Here is a 21,647-nt window from a genome sequence, read left to right as displayed (position 1 = left end):
GTTCCACCACCTGCAAAATCTCTTATGGCAGCAGTTCCAGTTTTGACAAAACCGATATGTGATTCTGATGCGGTCAGTCATAGATTACGTCAAGGTTCCTCAGTAGACAGTACTGGCTCTCTACTGCTTGTGTTCTTTGTGTGCCCTCACTCTCCTGCTGTTCATCAGCAGAGCCACCAGAGGGCGGCAGCAGGTGCTCATTGCTGCCACTGCAACTCCGTAATCCCCCACCACCACCATCCTCAAGTCTGGTGAAGGGAGGCGGGATGCGGGGCAGAGCAGGGGACCTGGGGGGCAGAGCAGAGTCCACAGATGCGCCATCCAGCTGAAAGACTCTGGGAAATAAGTGTGCCGATTGGTGGAGGCCGTTCTGACAGCCTCTCTGGTATGGGTGGACATCCGAGACGCTCTGAGCCCTGCAAAGAGAAACACACACACACACACACACACACACACCACACACACACACACACACACACACACACACACACACACACACACACACACACACACACACACACACACACACACACACACACACACACACACACACACGTATGCACCGTAGATCTATCTTGAATCCAAATTCTATCTATTAACTTGATTTGGACAAAGTCAGAGTAGGAATCTTTTGAATTGCATTTATGTGCTATATTACATTTTTCAGGGTGTAAAGGTACAAAAGAACATGTTTAGGTAAAAAAAAAAAAAAGACTGGTTTTAGAAATCCATTAGGAAGGCTTTGAGGATATTTCAGTTGAAATCAAAACAGAGGAGAGACCAAATGGATTTAGCATGAGAAAGGCTGACACTAAGTGGTTACACACAGTGGACTGAGACGAGTGGACACAATTGGAACAGCAGAGGGAAGAGGGAGCTTCAGTGTAAAGAACACATTCCACAGAGAATAACTATTTTGACTCCCGTCCCTTGTGGCGCACCTCAAAAAGACAGCCTGGAAGAGTGATCCTCAATCCCGTTTGGTTGCCTAATCCAGTGGATCTCTCCTAAAAGGCTAATTTATTGGCTTGAAGCTATACATTTTTTAAAAACGACTTTCCTGCTGGGTAACACTTTTAGTACATCCTCCGATGTAAAAGCTTGAGTGAACAAATTTAAGATGAGAAGTTATATATTGGTAAGCAGTTGAAGAATGCAGGGATTGTTTTTGAGCACTAGAAATGTTGGATAAGACGTCAAACACTCATTATGTTTTGTCACTAAAATATAAATCATATTAATAGCCTATATTTGACACAAAAATATCTCAAGCAGTAGCCGTGTGTTACCTGGGTGGCTGCTGTGTGTCTGGATGTAGCATCGCAGCGTGATGTCTGCAGCCCCGCGCGACTTCAGGAGGATGGGATAGCAGTGGAAGTGCTGCAGCATGTCCCCCACGCTCTGGAACCACAGGTGGTGCACATGGCACTGGCCCTGAGAGTCCACAGACAGACGCAGGTGCTGCTCACAGGAGGGAGAGGCATGGCATGCTGTTAGGTCTTCCTACCATTCCCATTGCTTTGTATCCAATGCTGCTTAGTACGCGGACGGCAATCTTGGGTCGCGACCGGGACTACTTTCCATTTGTCCATACAATGAGGTAAATTTGTAAACTGGGTAGCAGGGTAGTTCGATAGTGATGGGGGGGAAAGGGTAGCAGGGTAGTTCGATAGTGATGGGGGGGAAAGGGTAGCAGGGTAGTTCGATAGTGATGGGGGGGAAAGGGTAGCAGGGTAGTTCGATAGTGATGGGGGGGAAAGGGTAGCAGGGTAGTTCGATAGTGATGGGGGGGAAAGGGTAGCAGGGTAGTTCGATAGTGATGGGGGGGAAAGGGTAGCAGGGTAGTTCGATAGCGATGGGGAGAAAAGGGTAGCAGGTTAGTTCGATAGTGATGGGGGGGAAAGGGTAGCAGGGTAGTTCAATAGTGATGGGGGGGAAAGGGTAGCAGGGTAGTTCGATAGTGATGGGGGGGAAAGGGTAGCAGGTTAGTTCGATAGTGATGGGGGGAAAGGGTAGCAGAGTAGTTCGATAGTGATGGGGGGGAAAGGGTAGCAGGTTAGTTCGATAGTGATGGGGGGAAAGGGTAGCAGGGTAGTTCGATAGTGATGGGGAGAAAAGGGTAGCAGGGTAGTTCGATAGTGATGGGGGGGAAAGGTGAGCAGGGTAGTTCGATAGTGATGGGGGGGAAAGGGTAGCAGGTTAGTTCGATAGTGATGGGGGGAAAGGGTAGCAGGGTAGTTCGATAGTGATGGGGAGAAAAGGGTAGCAGGGTAGTTCGATAGTGATGGGGGGGAAAGGGTAGCAGGGTAGTTCGATAGTGATGGGGAGAAAAGGGTAGCAGGGTAGTTCGATAGCGATGGGGGGGAAAGGGTAGCAGGGTAGTTTGATAGTGATGGGGGGGAAAGGGTAGCAGGGTAGTTCGATAGTGATGGGGGGGAAAGGGTAGCAGGTTAGTTCGATAGTGATGGGGGGGAAAGGGTAGCAGGGTAGTTCGATAGTGATGGGGGGGAAAGGGTAGCAGGGTAGTTCGATAGTGATGGGGGGGAAAGGGTAGCAGGGTAGTTCGATAGTGATGGGGGGGAAAGGGTAGCAGGGTAGTTCGATAGTGATGGGGAGAAAAGGGTAGCAGGTTAGTTCGATAGTGATGGGGAGAAAAGGGTAGCAGGTTAGTTCGATAGTGATGGGGGAAAGGGTAGCAGGGTAGTTCGATAGTGATGGGGGGGAAAGGGTAGCAGGGTAGTTCGATAGTGATGGGGGGAAAGGGTAGCAGGGTAGTTCGATAGTGATGGGGGGGAAAGGGTAGCAGGGTAGTTCGATAGTGATGGGGGAAAGGGTAGCAGGGTAGTTCGATAGTGATGGGGGGGAAAGGGTAGCAGGTTAGTTCGATAGTGATGGGGGGGAAAGGGTAGCAGGTTAGTTCGATAGTGATGGGGGGGAAAGGGTAGCAGGGTAGTTCGATAGTGATGGGGGGGAAAGGGTAGCAGGGTAGTTCGATAGCGATGGGGGGGAAAGGGTAGCAGGGTAGTTCGATAGCGATGGGGGGGAAAGGGTAGCAGGGTAGTTCGATAGTGATGGGGGGGAAAGGGTAGCAGGGTAGTTCGATAGTGATGGGGGGAAAGGGTAGCAGGGTAGTTCGATAGCGATGGGGGGGAAAGGGCAGCAGGGTAGTTCGATAGTGATGGGGGGAAAGGGTAGCAGGGTAGTTCGATAGTGATGGGGGGAAAGGGTAGGAGGTTAGTTCGATAGTGATGGGGAGGAAAGGGTAGCAGGGTAGTTCGATAGCGATGGGGAGAAAAGGGTAGCAGGGTAGTTCGATAGTGATGGGGGGGAAAGGGTAGCAGGGTAGTTCGATAGTGATGGGGGGAAAGGGTAGCAGGGTAGTTTGATAGTGATGGGGGGAAAGGGTAGCAGGGTAGTTTGATAGTGATGGGGGGGAAAGGGTAGCAGGGTAGTTCGATAGTGATGGGGGGAAAGGGTAGCAGGTTAGTTCGATAGTGATGGGGGGGAAAGGGTAGTTCGATAGTGATGGGGGGGAAAGGGTCGCAGGGTAGTTCGATAGTGATGGGGGGAAAGGGTAGCAGGGTAGTTCGATAGTGATGGGGGAAAGGGTAGCAGGGTAGTTCGATAGTGATGGGGGGAAAGGGTAGCAGGGTAGTTCGATAGTGATGGGGAGAAAAGGGTAGCAGGGTAGTTCGATAGTGATGGGGGGGAAAGGGTAGCAGGGTAGTTCGATAGCGATGGGGAGAAAAGGGTAGCAGGGTAGTTCGATAGTGATGGGGGGGAAAGGGTAGCAGGGTAGTTCGATAGTGATGGGGAGAAAAGGGTAGCAGGGTAGTTCGATAGTGATGGGGGAAAGGGTAGCAGGGTAGTTCGATAGCGATGGGGGGGAAAGGGTAGCAGGGTAGTTCGATAGTGATGGGGAGAAAAGGGTAGCAGGGTAGTTCGATAGTGATGGGGAGAAAAGGGTAGCAGGGTAGTTCGATAGCGATGGGGGAAAGGGTAGCAGGGTAGTTCGATAGCGATGGGGAGAAAAGGGTAGCAGGGTAGTGATGGGGGGAAAGGGTAGTAGGGTAGTTGGAGGGGGGGGGGGGGGAGGGGGGAAATCAATACAGTTACATATCACAACATATCACAATATTATTTTGGACGATATTGGCCGGGCAGCCAGCTCTAGGAAGAGTGTTGGTGGTTCCAAACTTCTTCCGTTTAAGAATAATGGAGGCCACTGTGTTCTTGGGGACCTTCAATGCTGTAGAAATGTTTTGGTACCCTCAACACAATCCTGTCTCTGAGCTCTACGGACAATTCCTTCAACCTCATGGCTTGGTTTTTGCTCTGAAATGCACTGTCAACTGTGGGACCATATAGACAGGTGTGTGCCTTTACAAATCATGTCCAATCAATTGAATTTACCACAGGTGGACTCAAAGTTATAGAAACATCTCAGGGATGATCAATGGAAACAGGATGTACCTGAGCTCAATTTCAAGTCTCATAGCAAAGGGTCTGAATACTTGTGTAAATGTGAAAATACATTTGCAAAAATGTCTAAAAACCTGTTTTTGCTTTGTCATTATGGGGCATTATGTGTAGATTGATGAGGGAAAAAAACAAATCTATTTTAGAATAAGGCTGTAACGTAACAAAATGTGGAACAAGGGAAGGAATCTGAATACTTTCCGAATGCACTGTAGCTTATTCTACATTTTCTTTTTGGCCTTCCGAGTGGCGCAGCGTTTGAACCAGGACTACATATCCTGGTTCGATCCCAGGCTATGTCGCAGCTGGCCGCAACCGGGAGACCCATGAGGCGGCGCACAATTGTCCCAGCGTCGTCCGGGTTAGCGGAGGGTTTGGCCGGCCGGGTTGTCCTGGTCTCATCGTGCTCTAGCGACTCCTGTGGCGGGCCGGGCACAGTGCACACTGACACAGTCGCCAGGTGTACGGTGTTTTCTTCGACACATTGGTGCGGCTGGCTCCCAGGTTAAGCAAGCATTGTGTCAACAAGCAGTGACGCTTGGCGGGGTTGTGTTTCGGAGGACACATGGCTCTCGACCTTCGCCTCTCCCGAGTCCGTACAAGAGTTGCAGCGATGAAACAAGACTAACTACCAATTGGATATCATGAAATTGGGGAGAAAAAGGGGTACAAATTGTTTTTTTAAAAGTACATAATTTTCTTTAGGAATGTAGTGAAGTGAAAGTAAATAGTAAAATAAAGTACAGATACCCCCCAAAATGACCTAAGTAGTACTTTAAAGTATTTTTATTTAAGTACTTTGGGTTCCCGAGTGGCATAACGGTCTAAGGCACTGCATCTCAGTGCAAGAGGTGTTTTTGGGGGTATCTGTCCCTGGTTGGAATCCAGGCTGTATCACATCCGGCCGTGATTGGGAGTCCCATTGGGCGGCATACAATTGGCCCAGCGTCGTCTGGGTTTGGCCGGGGTAGGTCGTCATTGTAAATAAGAATTTGTTCTTAACTGACTTGCCTAGTTAAATAAAGGTTCAATAAAAAATTGTTACATTATGCCCTTGTGACGGGGAATCCTGTGAATGGGCAGCCGGCCAGATAAAAAGACTTGTTTGGGATCAGGGTTTTGAGTCTGAGCATACCTTGGCTTTGCCCTGGAAGTTGAATGTAAGGACGTATTCTCCCAGCCGCGTTTCGCTCTGGTGAATCACAAAGAGCCCGTGGCTCCGGGCTCCGCCCACCAACACCAGCTGAGCAGCATGCACTCGAGACAGTGTACTGTGGAACCATGGATAGCAGGTCAGAGAGGTGTCCGTCTCAGAGTGGGGCGATCCTTCACCTACAGGTGAAAAGCACAACTTAAACATCTCGTCACTGTATGGGCTGAGCAGAAAAAAGCCATCCTTCCACATCCAGAGAGCTGGCCATTACCTGCTCCAGGCCTGTTGGACTCCAGTGACTGGAGGAAGCGTTCTAGAGGGATGTGGGTGGGGTGCAAAGGAAAGGCCAACAGGGTCTGACATTGGGACCCTGAGGGGCCAGCACGGTGCTGAGGGGTCTTGTGCATGTCTGTGTGGACAGAGAGAGCATGGAGTGAAAGTTACTCCATACAGTCAGATGCGGAGATCCCAGCTAGCACATTTGGTTCCTTGGAAGATGTGTAAATGTATGTTTTTGGTTTCCTATTGGTTCTGGGAATGACCGGTAATGTTTTTTTAACCTTCTGAGAATGGAAGTGAACATTTTGCCTGTTCTGGGAACGTTAATTTTTAGGTTGCAGGGAGGTTCTGAGAACTAGAGGTCTTCACGGAGCCACCTGTACCTGAATACCGAGACCCGGTTCGGGAGCCGAGCAGGTCGGGATCTAGAATTCTAAATAATGTCACGGGTCTGGGTCGAATGTGATTGTCTCGGGTATATGTCATTTTAACTGACTTGTCCGGAAGGGCCCCTACAGATCCGAACGCGACTGCAACAGTAGAGAGAGAAATGTTTTCATTTATGCTGCTGCTCTTGCCTTTCACAAGAGTGGAGTGTGGCGTGTGTAGCTTGTTGTTGTTGGCCAATCATAAGTCATCAAATCGGGAATAGGCTACGGTCATAGATGTGGCAAAAGGTAGGAGATATGTAATCAATGGAATATGAAATTAAAATGACAGAATTAAAAGTTAAAAGGAGAAGGATAGGCTACCATGACCAAGAGCCAACCGGTAGGCTGCTACTTAATATTCTGAATGGACTTGTTATTTGTAACTGTAGAATGAGGAAGTACATGCACTGTAGCTCCAATTAGCCTAGTTAGCTAGCTTCTCCTGGTTTGATGCAGTCAAGACAGGAACTACGTAATCATATTTGATGATAAATAACCTAGCTATCATAGCCATTAGTCTACTAGAGCGTGAGACAGCTTGGTTGTTTGCCATCTCTCCCTATGTCACTCGCTCACAGTATGGCCCCTCCCCCTTCTGCTAGAGCGGCACCTCTCTCCTCTTTTCTGCTGCTTCCCTCACTTGGATCAGACCAGGTCTGGATCAAACCAGGTCTATACGGAACGGGTCTAGTTGTCCTTGGGTCCATTCAGAATGGGTCTCTATATTAAAAAATATTTTTATGCATATCGGGTCCAGTTTGGAAAAACCCAGGTCCATTTCGGGAAAAGAGTTCAACTTTTTGGACCCGTGAAGAAGGCTACTGCGAACGTTTTACTATGGTTCCCTGAAAGTTTTCCTGAAAGGTTTTATTAATGCTCTGAGAACATGTTTCAATAAAACCTTTAAAAATAGTGCTAGCTTAGGTTAACTGTTTTGAACTCTAAGCACAGATAGGACACATGGACATGTATTTGCTTATGCATTATTCATGCCAACACATGTATTTTTTTTTTATTGTGTCACAGTGTCAGTGAGATGACCGATGATGTTCTGTTCTCTATCCATGGAATTAGTCCACTGCTCCACCAGGATGGAGCTAGCATGCCATGTTTTTTTTTTTAAAGAGGTTCATTTTTGCCTATTCAAACAGACCCAATTTCAAAGGGGAAAAAAACACTCATTAAGATCAGGTATGGCAAGATTGAGGATAGAGAGAGTTTTGTTGATGCTGAGAACGGAATGTACACATTTATAAATAACATTCTTAGAACATTCTCTGAATGTTAAAGTTCTCTTAACCTTCTTGGAACAATTTGAGAACATGACTTTAAATAGAACCATGTGGAAACGTTATGCTGAAGTACTGAAATTCCCACAGAAGAACATTGTTTCCGTAACATCCTCTGAACAATTTGACATTCCCAATGTCAAACCAGTTGGAGAAGGTCCCTAGAACATTACCAAAATTGAAATGAAATAAAACCATGTTTGAACTTTTAGGAAATGTTCTGTTAAAGTAATGAAATACCAAGAAAATGGTGTTCCTTAAATGTGCTGAGAATGTTCCAAAGCCAAGCAACTATCCTGCACCATTCCCAGAAAGTTGTGGGAAGGTTGTATGCAAAATAACCATGATCTCACCAAGACGAAACATATGGTTGTCAGAACGTTATGTGCTAGCTGGGATACCATTACCAATTTAAGTGAATAAGTACTCACTAGATGTGAGCTCACAGCTACAGGTGGACACCGAGGGGAACTGGCCGTGAGGACAAGACGTCAGCTCAATGTCATCTCCACTGTCCCTGTCACACAGAATACAAACACATTCATTGAGACAGAGGAAGAGAAGGAACTGGTTTGAGTGGTGCTGCTTAAAATCATCTATATAGGGGTGCATCTCAATAGTCTGAAGTGAAATCCTTTTCCATCTTCTGTCAATCTGAAAACACAGGGTTGAAAGCAATATGGTAGATGTACACTGGGATTTTGCTTTCACTTCTCCTTCACATCAGTGCAGGAAGAGAGAAAAGGGAAGGAATCTAATTTCACGTTAGACTAAATTGAAATGCAACCCTAGATCACAGAGAAGTGAGTGTGGTGGTCTTTTTCTTTACCCCGGGTCTATGCAGTTCTGAATGTCAGCTACCCAGGAGTGTTCCTGAAGGGAGTCTAAAGTCTCCAGGATGTATTCTCCTCCATTCTCCATCTGCAACACAAGCATTGGATTAGGCATAATAGGTGAACAGTCGAAATCAACTAGGCACTGGTGTAGACATGAGAGAGAGTATTGGATAGGTGTATAAAGAAACAAAATAAAAAGGTCACTGAAGAACATTAGAGCATATAAATGTATACAGTATATACAGAACAAAAATAAACGCAACATGTAAAGTGTTGGTCCCATGTTTCATGAGCAGAAATAAAAGATTCCGAAATGTTCCATATGCACAAAAAGCTTATTTCTCTAAAATGTTATGCACAAATTTGTTTACATTCCTGTTAGTGAGTATTTCTCCTTTTCCAAGAAAATCCATTCACCTGACAGGTGTGGCATATCAAGAAGTTTATTAAACAGCATGATCATTACACAGGTGCACCTTGTGCTGGGGACAATAAAAGGCCACTGTAAAATGTGCTGTTGTGTCACACAACACAGTGCCACAGACGTCTCAAGTTGAGGGAGCGTGCAATTGGCATGCTGAATGCATATATATCCACCAGAGCTGTTGCCAGAGAATGGAATGTAAACTTTTCTACCATAAGTTGCCTCCAACATTGTTTTAGAGAATTTGGCAGTACGTTCAACCGGCATCACAACCACAGATGACGTGTAACCACACCAGCCCAGGACCTCCACATCCAGCTTCTTCACCTGCGGGATCGTCGAGACCAGCTCTCCGGAAAGCTGATGAAACTGTGGGTTTGCACAACCAAAGATTTTCTGCAAAAACTGCCAGAAACCATCTCAGGGAAGCTCATCTGCATGCTCGTCGTCCTCACCAGGGTCTTGACCTGACTACAGTTCGGCGTAGTAAACGACTTCAGTGGGGAAATGCTCACCTTCGATGGCCACTGGCACGCTGGAGAATTCTGCTCTTCACGGATGAATCCCGGTTTCAACTGTACTGGGCAGATGGCAGACCGCGTGTATAGCGTCATGGGGCGTGCGGTCAACATTGTGAACAGAGCGCCCCATGGTGGCGGTGGGGTTATGGTATGGGCAGGTATAAGCTACGGACAACAAATACAATCGCATTTTATTGATGGCTATTTGAATGCACAGAGACACCGTGGTGAGATCCTGAGGCCCATTGTCATACCATTCATCCGCCGCCATCACCTCATGTTTCAGCATGATAATGCACACAAGGATCTGTACACAATTCCTGAAAGCTGAAAATGTCTCAGTTCCTCCATGGCCTGCATCCTCACCAAAAATGACACCCATTGAGCATGTTTGGAATGCTCTGGATTGGTGTGTATGACAGCGTGTTCAAGTTCCCGCCAATATCGGCCACTGACGTTGGGTGATTACGCCTGGCTCGTAGTCGAAGTTCCAATTCATCCCAAAGGTGTTCGATGGGGTTGAGGTCAGGCCTCTGTGCAGGCCAGTCAAGTTATTCCACACCAATCTCAACAAACTGTTTCTGTATGGACCTCGCTTTGTGCACGGGGGCATTGTCATGCAGAAACAGGAAAGGGCCGCCCCAAACTGTTGCCACAAAGTTGAAAGCACAGAATTGTCTAGAGTGTCATTGTAAGCTGAAGCGTTAAGATTTCCCTTCACTGTAACTAAGGGGCCTAGCCGGAACCTTGAAAAATTACCCCAGAAATCATTCCTCCAAACGTTACAGTTGGTACTATGCATAGGCACAGATAGCGTTCTCCTGGCATCCGCCAAACCCAGATTCGTCTGTAGGACGGCCAGATGGTGAAACGTTTCCACTGCTCCAGAGTCCAATGGCGGCGAGCTTTAGACCACTCCAGCCGATGCTTGGCATTGCGCATGGTGCGCATGGTGATCGGCCATGGAAACCCATTTCATGAAGCTCCCGACAAACAGTTCTTGTGCTGACGTTTCTTCCAGAGGCAGTTTGGAACTCGGTAGTGAGTGTTGCAACCGAGGACAGACGATTCTTACACACTTTCAGCACACAGGGTCCTGTTCTGTGAGCTTGTGTGGCCTACCACTTTGCGGCTGAGCCATTGTTGCTCCTAGATGTTTCCACTTCACAATAACAGCACTTACAGTTGACCAGGTAGCTCAAGCAGGGCAGAAATTTGACGAACTGACTTGTTGGAAAGGTGGTATCCTATGACTGTGTGCTCGATTTTTATAAACCTGTCAGCAACGTGTGGCTGAAATAGCCAAATCCACTAATTTGAAGGGGTGTCCACATACTTTTGCATATATAGCGTACAGTTGAAGTCAGAAGTTTTCATACACCTTAGCCAAAAACATTTAAACTCAGTTTTTCACAATTCCTGACATTTAATCCTGGTAAGAATTCCCTGTCTTAGGTCAGTTAGGATCACCACTTTATTTTAAGAATGTCAGAATAATAGTAGAGAGAATGATTTATTTCAGCTTTTATTTCTTTCATCACATTCCCAGTGGGTCAGAAGTTTACATACACTCAATTAGTATTTGGTAGCATTGCCTTTTAATTGTTTAACTTGGGTCCAATGTTTTGGGTAGCCTTCCACAAGCTTCCGACAATAAGTTGGGTGAATTTTGGCCCATTCCTCCTGACAGAGCTGGTGTAACTGAGTCAGGTTTGTAGGATCCTTGCTCGCACAAGCTTTTTTAGTTCTGCCCACAAATGTTCTATAGGATTGAGGTCAGGGCTTTGTGATGGCCACTCCAATACCTTGACTTTGTGGTCCTTAAGCCATTTTGCCACAACTTTAGAAGTATGCTTGGGGTCATTGTCCATTTGGAAGACCCATTAGCGACCAACCTTTAACTTCCTGACTGATGTCTTGAGATGTTGCTTCAATATATCCACATAAATGTCCTTCCTCATTATGCCATTTATTTTGTGAAGTGCACCAGTCCCTTCTGCAGCAAAGCACCCCCACAACATGATGCTGCCACTCCCGTGCTTCACGGTTGGGATGGTGTTCATCGCCTTGCAAGTCCCGCCCTTTTTCCTCCAAACATGACGATGGTCATAATGGCCAAACAGTTCTATTTTTGTTTCATCAGACCAGAAGATATTTCTCCAAAAAGTGCGAGCTATGTCCCCATGTGCAGTTGCAAATCGTAGTCTGGCTTTTTTATGGCGGTTTTGGAGCAGTGGCTTCTTCCTTGCTGAGCGGCCTTTCAGGTTATGTCGATATAGGACTCGTTTTACTGTGGATATAGATACTTTTGTACCCGTTTCCTCCAGCATCTTCACAAGGTCCTTTGCTGCTGTTCTGGGATTGATTTGCACTTTTCACACCAAAGTACGTTCATCTCTAGGAGACAGAACGCATCTCCTTCCTGAGCGGTATGACGGCTGCGTGGTCCCATGGTGTTTATATTTGCGTACTATTGTTTGTACAGAGGAACGTGGTACCTTCAGGCGTTTGGAAATTGCTCCCAAGAATGAACCAGACTTGTTGAGGTCTGCAATTTTTTTTCAGAGGTCTTGGCTGATTTCTTTTGATTTTCCCATGATATCAAGCAAAGAGGCACTGAGTTTGAAGGTAGGGCTTGAAATACATCCACAGGTACACCTCCAATTGACTCAAATGATGTCAATTAGCCTATCAGAAGCTTCTAAAGCCATGACATAATTTTCTGGAATTTTCCAAACTTTTTGCATACACTAAGTTGACTGTGCCTTTAAATTTCTGACCCACTGGAATTGTGATAGTGAATTATCAGTGAAATAATCTGTCTGTTGGAAAAATGACTTGTGTCATGCACAAAGTAGATGTCCTAACCAACTTGCCAAAACTATAGTTTGTTAACAAGAAATTTGTAGAGTGGTTGAAAAACGAGTTTTAATGACTTGTGTAAACTGACGACTTCAACTGTATATGTGACCAATCAACTCTCTATTCCCAGTCATGTGAAATTCATAGATTAGGGCCTAATGAATTCATTATATGAACTGTATGTAGCGTTTATATTTTTGTTCAGTGTAGGACTACATATAATTGAGCAAACGAAGTGGAAAATACATTGATGTATAAGGTATCATATTCGTAGCCTGTTTTAGCCTACTGACGTAAGATAAATTCAACAAATATGGTCTGCGGTTTTCACTGTTTGGTTCATTATGCAAATCTGCAGCATACAGAGCATTTGGTACTACTTGAATGTTATGTCATAAAGCCTACATACACGTGTGATAATGTCCTGACAAGTAAAGCTTACCTTGAGGACGAAGGTGTTGTCCATGTCTGGCATTTCCAGGGGCACGGTGGTCCGCACCTCCACAACAGCTGTCAGAGGAACACTCACTTTGGGCTTGGATGACTGGGCCAGAGAGAGGACAGAGGAGACACCAGAGATACCGCACGCACTGACAAAAGACATCTAATTTTCAGTGTCAGAGTATCAGGTCAGCAATACAGGAGCCCAATGTAATCCTATAGCGTTGACTACCTTTTAAAACTTCAGGTATGTGATTTTCTCTACCAAATCCATGTAAAATACAGGAAGTGACCACGAGACTCACCTTGGGCGGCACATAGAACTCCAGCAGGAAGCCCCTCTCCCGCTCAGTGGCGGCCCCTCCTCCTCATGAGCAGCAGACGACACTTCTGCTACTGAGTGCTGCAGACCATGCTATGCGAGTCGTCTGCTACCATATAGCGCAGGGCCCCTTCCCTCTGCACCTCGGCTGGCGGGTGGCAGAGCGGGGCCGTCGGGGCAGGCACAGCAGATGCGGGCTCCAGTGGCCCCCTGTGTCCCCTTTGAGCCTGCAGTGGGGTTCTGGGGAGGCCCCACGGCTCCTCTGGAGCATATCCTGGACCCCGTCCACCATACACAGGCTGACGTTACGCAGGGAGAAACCCTTCTTGAAGGTGGCCACGGGGAGGCCCTCAGACAGGTCCTCTGTGCTGCAGGACTGGCCCAGAGTCAGATTGGAGGGGCCCCTGGGTTTGGGCTGGTGTTGGGGGCTGGGATTCTGCTTCAATGGGCTGCCCTCCGTCAGAGACCAGGGAAAGGTTGGAGGGCCTAGTAGATCAGATTAATATGTATGTAGCAGGCAGATCTAACGGCCTCCTCCCACCAGGACAGCAGTCTTCTTCTGGTTTAGCTCGGCACATTCCAAAAGCACTCCCAATAATCCTGAGTACAGAACTGAGAGACAGAGAGAGTTCCTCCTCACACAGTCCTGCTCCAAGTCCTCATTAGTGCATTCGGCTGGTGAAATCTGTGGATAGAGAAGGTCAGAAGAGATGAGGGAGCTGAGTTGTATTTGAGGCTACCCTCATTATTTCAGTGGATACTCTGGTGTGCCGTTATGGAAACAACTCCAGTTTACATCCCTTCCTACCTGATTTGATGGCCTATCCTAAAAACATGTGACATGAACTCCCTGTCTCATGTGGGAGACTTACATGATACTCATTAATACCCTACAAGAGACTGACTGCAATCAATACAAGACGTTTTACAGGTCCGATATCACTTTCAATGGATAGGTTTTTGTTCAATTTAAAAGGCTGCCATTTTGGGAGAAGCAAATTGCAAGTACACATTATCTGGTTCCTACAATGACCATTTAGCTTTGAACAGAGAAAAAACGAAATGATAGGAAAGGCGATAGGAGGTCCAAGTAGGAGGGAGGCCAAAGCAGGACTACTGCTTAACCCTACTGTTATACTAACTAGAGGTCGACCGATTATGATTTTTCAACGCCGATACCAATGCCGATTATTGGAGGACCAAAAAAGCCGATGCCGATTAAATCGGCCAATTATTATTATTATTTTTATAATGACAATTATAACAAGACTGAATGAACACTTATTTTTAACTTAATATAATACATCAATAAAATCAATTTAGCCTCAAATAATGAAACATGTTCAATTTGGTTTAAATAATGCAAAACAAAGTGTTGGAGAAGAAAGTAAAAGTGCAATATGTGCCATGTAAGAAAGCTAATGTTAAAGTGCCTTGCTCAGAACATGGGAACATATGAAAGCTAGTGGTTCCTTTTAACATGAGTCTTCAATATTCCCAGGTAAGAAGTTTTAGGTTGTAGTTATTATATTATTATAGGAATTATATTTCTCTCTATACGATTTGTATTTCATATACCTTTGACTATTGGATGTTCTTATAGGCACTTTAGTATTGCCAGTGTAACAGTATAGCTTCCGTCCCTCTCCTCGCTCCTACCTGGGCTCAAACCAGGAACACATTGACAACAGCCACCCTCGAAGCAGCGTTACCCATGTAGAGGAAGGGAAAAAACTACTCCAAGCCTCAGAGCGAGTGACGTTTGAAACGCTATTAGCGTGCACCCGGCTAACTAACTAGCCATTTCACATCGGTTACACCAGCCTAATCTTGGGAGTTGATAGGCTTGAAGTCCAACAGGAATCTGTTCCAAAAAAACGTAAAGTAAAAGGTTGCCAACCAACAACGCATACAAGGTAGCAACGCATACAAACCTAGCTAACTAGCTGCCGAATAGGCATCAACTCACCACGTAGCTTATTCTTAATGTTTGTCCATAGGCAAACAGACATGTGAGGACAGACATTTTTCGGAATAAACGTGATGAGTGAAAAACGCAATGAAATAGACCACTCCCTACCCGGTATCTTATTCTGCCGCAATACAACTTTGTATGCGTTGTTTTTTGGAAACCTTGTTATTTACGAAGTTTTTGGAATAGATTCCTGTTGGAACGTTCCACAAATTATACCCACCCAGGTTGAAGTCATAAACAGCGCAATGCTTGAAGCACAGCGAAGGGCTGTTTGAATGAATGCTTACGAGCGTGCTGCTGCCTACCACCGCTCAGTTAGACTGCTCTATCAAATCATAGACTTAATTATAATATACTGCTCAAAAAAATAAAGGGAACACTTAAACAACACAATGTAACTCCAAGTCAATCACACTTCTGTGAAATCAAACTGTCCACTTAGGAAGCAACACTGATTGACAATACATTTCACATGCTGTTGTGCAAATGGAATAGACAACAGGTGGAAATTATAGGCAATTAGCAAGACACCCCCAATAAAGGTCTGGTTCTGCAGGTGGGGACCGCAGACCACTTCTCAATTCCTATGCTTCCTGGCTGATGTTTTGGTCACTTTTGAATGCTGGCGATGCTTTCACTCTAGTGGTAGCATGAGACGGAGTCTACAACCCACACAAGTGGCTCAGGTAGTGCAGCTCATCCAGGATGGCACATCAATGCGAGCTGTGGCAAGAAAGTTTGCTGTGTCTGTCAGCGTAGTGTCCAGAGCATGGAGGCGCTACCAGGAGACAGGCCAGTACATCAGGAGACGTGGAGGAGGCCGTAGGAGGGCAACAACCCAGCAGCAGGACCGCTACCTCCGCCTTTGTGCAAGGAGGAGCAGGAGAAGCACTGCCAGAGCCCTGCAAAATGTCCTCCAGCAGGCCACAAATGTGCATGTGTCTGCTCAAACGGTCAGAAACAGACTCCATGAGGGTGGTATGAGGGCCTGACGTCCACAGGTGGGGGTTGTGCTTACAGCCCAACACCGTGCAGGACGTTTGGCATTTGCCAGAGAACACCAAGATTGGCAAATTCGCCATTGGCGCCCTGTGCTCTTCACAGATGAAAGCAGGTTCACACTGAGCACATGTGACAGACGTGACAGAGTCTGGAGACGCCGTGGAGAACGTTCTGCTGCCTGCAACATCCTCCAGCATGACCGGTTTGGCGGTGGGTCAGTCATGGTGTGGGGTGGCATTTCTTTGGGGGGCCGCACAGCCCTCCATGTGCTCGCCAGAGGTAGCCTGACTGCCATTAGGTACCGAGATGAGATCCTCAGACCCCTTGTGAGACCATATGCTGGTGCGGTTGGCCCTGGGTTCCTCCTAATGCACGACAATGCTAGACCTCATGTGGCTGGAGTGTGTCAGCAGTTCCTGCAAGAGGAAGGCATTGATGCTATGGACTGGCCCGCCCGTTCCCCAGACCTGAATCCAATTGAGCACATCTGGGACATCATGTCTCGCTCCATCCACCAACGCCACGTTGCACCACAGACTGTCCAAGAGTTGGGGGATGCTTTAGTCCAGGTCAGGGAGGAGATCCCTCAGGAGACCATCCACCACCTCATCAGGAGCATGCCCAGGTAATGAAGGGAGGTCATACAGGCACGTGGGTGCCACACACACACTACTGAGCCTCATTTTGACTTGTTTTAAGGACATTACATCAAAGTTGGATCAGCCTGTAGTGTGGTTTTCCACTTTAATTTTGAGTGTGACTTCAAATCCAGACCTCCATGGGTTGATAAATTGGATTTCCATTGATTATTTTTGTGTGATTTTGTTGTCAGCACATTCAACTATGTAAACAAAAATGTATTTAATAAGATTATTTCATTCATTCAGATCTAGGATGTGTTACTTTAGTGTTCCCTTTATTTTTTTGAGAAGTGTATAATAAACACACAGAAATACGAGCCTTGGGTCATTAATATGGTCGAATCTGGAAACTATCATCTCGAAAACAAAAGTTTTTTTCTTTCAGTGACATACGGAACCATTCCGTATTTTATCCAACGGGTGACTAAGTCTAAATATTCCTGTTAGGCATTGATGTTTATGGTTGGGTACATTGGTGCAACGACAGTACTTTTTTCGCAAATGCGCTTGTTAAATCAACACCCGTTTGTTGAAGTAGGCTGTGATTCAATGAAAATTAACAGGCACCGCATCGATCATATGCAACGCAGGACATGTTAGATAAACTAGTAATATCATCAACCATGTGTAGTTAACTAGTGATTATGTTAAGATTGATAGTTTTTTGTAAGTCTAATGCTAGCTAGCAATTTACCTTTGCTTCTTGCTGCCCTTGTGTTACAGGTAGTCAGCCTGTTAATCCTTGTGGAGTGCAATGTAAGGCAGGTGGTTAGAGCGTTGGACTGGTAACCGAAGGTTGCAAAAACGAATCCCCCCTGAACAAGGCAGTTAACCCCCGTTTCTAGGCCGTCATTGTAAATAAGAATGTGTTCTTAATCTGACTTGCCTAGTTAAATACAGGTGTACATAATTTTTTTTTTTTATAAATAAAAAAACAGAAAATTGGTGACCAAAAATACCGATTACTGATTGTTATGAAAACTTGAAATCGGCCCTAATTAATCAGCCATTCCGATTAATCGGTCAACCTCTAATACTAACATTTTAGAACTGACTTTCTCCAGAAAGAAAATTACCTCTTTGCCATTTCGCATTGTATTCGAGGTCCAAGTCTGAAATTGTACGCATGCTGTGTTCTCTTGTCTGCAGCCTAGCAGAAGCTTCCAAAATGTGACAGGGCTCAGAAGATTATTCATGAGGTTTCTCTCAGGCACAATGGCAGACGGTTATCACCTAGCACTGAATAGCCCTCCTTTTGAAATAGGGGCTCAGAAGGAGAGAAAGACAGATATCACCTTTTCTTAAAACGATACATAAATATTAAAGAAGAGGTCAAATTGATGTTATCAGTGCCGGGGCTAGACGATCAGCCTGGGTAGCTGCCCGCCTCACAGTGAATCAACGTCACTAATGATTGCACTTTTACGCCAAGCATAGGGAGATTTCAACCTAATTATCTTATAATGACTGTGCCTGTCATGACAAGTATGTAATTCTTTTTGTGAAAATAGTGACAAATGCAAGTGAAGCGCCCTACAATTCCCCACTGTTACTTCCATCCTTGCACAAAACGACAGCTACCACTGGATGTCTGTGTTAGCAGTTTTATTGTCATCCTGGCAGAGATACAGTAATTCACAGGATATGTGTGGCATCACTGCAGTATGATGAGTCTGGAGATTTCCCTGTTTTTCAAGGACAAAGGATGCTTTTGAATAGGAGGTAGAGCCGCAGTCGTGGGATGCTTGCAAAACCTCAAATGCTATAACTTCAATTTCTCAAACATATGACTATTTTACACCATTTTATAGATACACCTCTCCTGAATCGAACCACGTTGTCCGATTTCAAAAAGGCTTTACAGCAAAAGCAAACCATTAGATTATGTTAGGAGAGTACCCTGCCAAAAAAAAATCACACTGCCATTTTCAAAGCAACTAGATGCATCACAAATACCCAAAACACAGCTAAATGCAGCACTAACCTTCGACAATCTTCATCAGATGACACTCCTAGGACATCATGTTACACAATACATGCATTTTTTGTTCGATAAAGTTCATATTTATATATAAAAACAGCATTTTACATCGGCGCGTGATGTTCAGAAAATATTTTCCCTCAAATGCTTCCGGTGGTCAGGGCTACAATTTACACAATTACTATTCGAAAACATTGTTAAAATTTAATATTGTCATTCAAAGAATTATAGATTAACATCTCGTGAATGCAACCGCATTACCAGATTTAAAAATAACTTGACTGGGAAATCACACTTTGCAATAAACGACGTGGTATGCTCAGAAAAATAGGCTAGGCGATACATGTTAGCGCCATCTTGGAACCATCTAAAATCAAATATACTATTGTAAATATTCCCTTACCTTTGATTATCTTCATCAGAAGGCACTTCCAGGAATCCCAGGTCCACAACAAATGTAGTTTTGTTCGAAAAAGTTAATAATTTATGTCCCAATAGTTCCTTCTTGTTAGCGCGTTCCGAAGGCTACTCATAATGTACTGAAGCGCGCGGGACTTGTCGTCAAGTTGTATAACATAAATCTTTAGGGCCTTTTTCAACCAGAGCTTCAATAATATTCAAGGCGGACGATTGCATTGTCTTACTAAACGTTTCGGAACAAAAGGGTTCCCATGGGCGCCCGCGTCATAGTAGTAATGGCCCTCCCCCTGTGACCAACTTCCCAAGCCTCTCTTTGGGTCAGTTTCTACCATAGAAGACTCAAACCACTTTGTAAAGACTGTTGACATCTAGTGGAAGCCTTAGGAAGTGCTAAATGATTAATAAGTCCCGGTGTGTTTCAATGGCAAAGGTTTGAAGTGATTCCACACATCAGATTTCCATTTCCTGTTAGGATTTGTCTCAGGGTTTTGACTGCCATATGAGTTCTGTTATACTCACAGACACCATTCAAACAGTTTTAGAAACTTTAGAGTGTTTTCTATCCAAATCTACTAATTATATGCATATTCTAGTTACTGGGCAGGAGTAGTAACCAGATTAAATCGGGTACATTTTTTTATCTGGCCGTGCAAATACTGCCCCCTATCCCCAACAGGTTTAACTGAAACTTGAAAACATCTGTAGAGACAGTTGGATGTGTGTGTGTGCCATATTGTACATTTACATTACATTTAAGTCATTTAGCAGACGCTCTTATCCAGAGCGACTTACAGTAGTGAATGCATACATTTCATGCATTTTTTTTTTTTGTACTGGCCCCCCGTGGGAATCGAACCCACAACCCTGGCGTTGCACACACCATGCTCTACCAACCCTGGCGTTGCACACACCATGCTCTACCATCTGTCATCATGAGCCTGAGGTATGAGTTGGGTTTTATCTGCTTCTATGCAGTGGTGGAAAAAGTACCCAATTGTCATAGAGTAAGATCAAAGGAATTAAGGATGACCAGGGATGTTCTCTTGAGAAGTGGGTGAATGGGACCATTTTCTTGTCCCGCTCATCATTCAAAATGTAACGAGTAAAAGAGCACTATTTTCTTTAGGAATGTAGTGAAGTAAAAGTTTTAAAATAAATAGTAAAGTACAGATACTTAAAAAAAACTACTTAATTAAGAAGTACTTTAAAGTATTTTTACTTAAGTACTTTACACCACTGCTTCTATGCTGGTTTCAACAGTGCATTTGGAAAGTATTCAGACTCCTTCACTTTTTCCACATTACAGCCTTATTCTAAAAATAATTAAATCGTTTTTTCCTCAAATCTACACACAATGATCCACAATGACAGTGCAAAAAATAGTTTTTTTTGCAAGTTTATTACAAAAACTGAAATATTACATTTACATAAGTATTCAGACCCTTTTACTCAGTACTTTGTTGAAACACCTATGGCAGCGATTACAGCCTCGAATCTTTTTGGGTATGACACTATAAGCTTGGCACACATGTATTTGGGGAGTTTCTCCCATTTTTCTCTGCAGATCCTCTCAAGCTCTGTCAGGTTGGATGGGGAGCGTCATTGCACAGCTCTTTTCAGGTCTCTCCAGAGATGTTCGATTGGGTTCAAGTCCGTTCTCTGGCTGGGCCACTCAAGGACATTCAGAGACATGTCCCGAAGCCACTCCTGTGTCATCTTGGCTGTGTACTTATTGTCCTGTTGGAAGTTGAACCATGAACCCAGTCTGAGGTCCTGAGCGCTCTGGAGCAGGTTTTCATCAAGGATCTCTCTGTACTTTGCTCTGTTCATCTTTCCCTTGATCCTGACTAGTCTCCCAGTCCATGCCACTGAAAAACATCCTCACAGCACGATGTTGCCACCATCATGCTTCACCGTAGCAATGGTGCCAGGCTTCCTCAAGGTGTAACGCTTGGCATTCAGGCCAAATCTTGGTTTCTTCAGACCAGAGAAACTTTTTTTCTCATAGTCTGACAGTCCTTTAGGTGGCTTTTGGCAAACTCCAAGCGGGCTGTCATGTGCATGTTACTGAGGAGTGGCTTCCGTCTGGAAATTCTACCATAAAGGCCTGATTGGTGGTGTGTTGCAGAGATGGTTGTCCTTCTGGAAGGTTCTCCCAACTCCACAGAGGAAATCTGGAGCTCTGTCAGAGTGACCATCGGGTTCTTATTCACCTCCCTAACCAAGGCCCTTCTCCCCCAATTGCTCAGTTTGGCTGGGTGGCCAGCTCTAGGAAGAGTCTTGGTGGTTCCAAACTGGTTGTAGGTAAGTCCGACCCTTGACCTGGATGGAAGCAGTCCTGATGCGTCCATCAGCTCCAAGGTCCACAATGAGAACCACTTGATCCATAGTAAGTTCCTTTCCATCCTTCTTCCACTTCTGTCTTTCCTGTAGACTAGGAAGGCAGTGGTGAATGAACTGGGATCAAAATTAATTGGCAAGGACTTGGCTACGCCTCCATCTGCGTTTCCCTATTATGCTACTTGAGTCATACAAGGCCCGAGGAAGCGATGCGTCCCATGAGTAGGAGGCTCGGTGTGACGGGATCTGGG

The 21,647-nt window shown here is 45.3% G+C and overlaps 1 pseudogene; it reads right to left on the bottom strand.

Annotated features, from left to right (window-relative positions):
* Window positions 1-120: 120 nt before the first annotated feature.
* Window positions 121-21,444, bottom strand: LOC106603418 (SH2B adapter protein 2-like; annotated as a pseudogene).
* Between the last annotated feature and the right edge of the window lie 203 nt (window positions 21,445-21,647).

Source organism: Salmo salar, chromosome 04, assembly GCF_965601325.2.
Source record: "Salmo salar chromosome 04, fSalSal1, whole genome shotgun sequence".
Lineage (NCBI taxonomy): Eukaryota > Metazoa > Chordata > Actinopteri > Salmoniformes > Salmonidae > Salmo > Salmo salar.
This window is presented reverse-complemented; position numbering and strand designations above follow the sequence as displayed.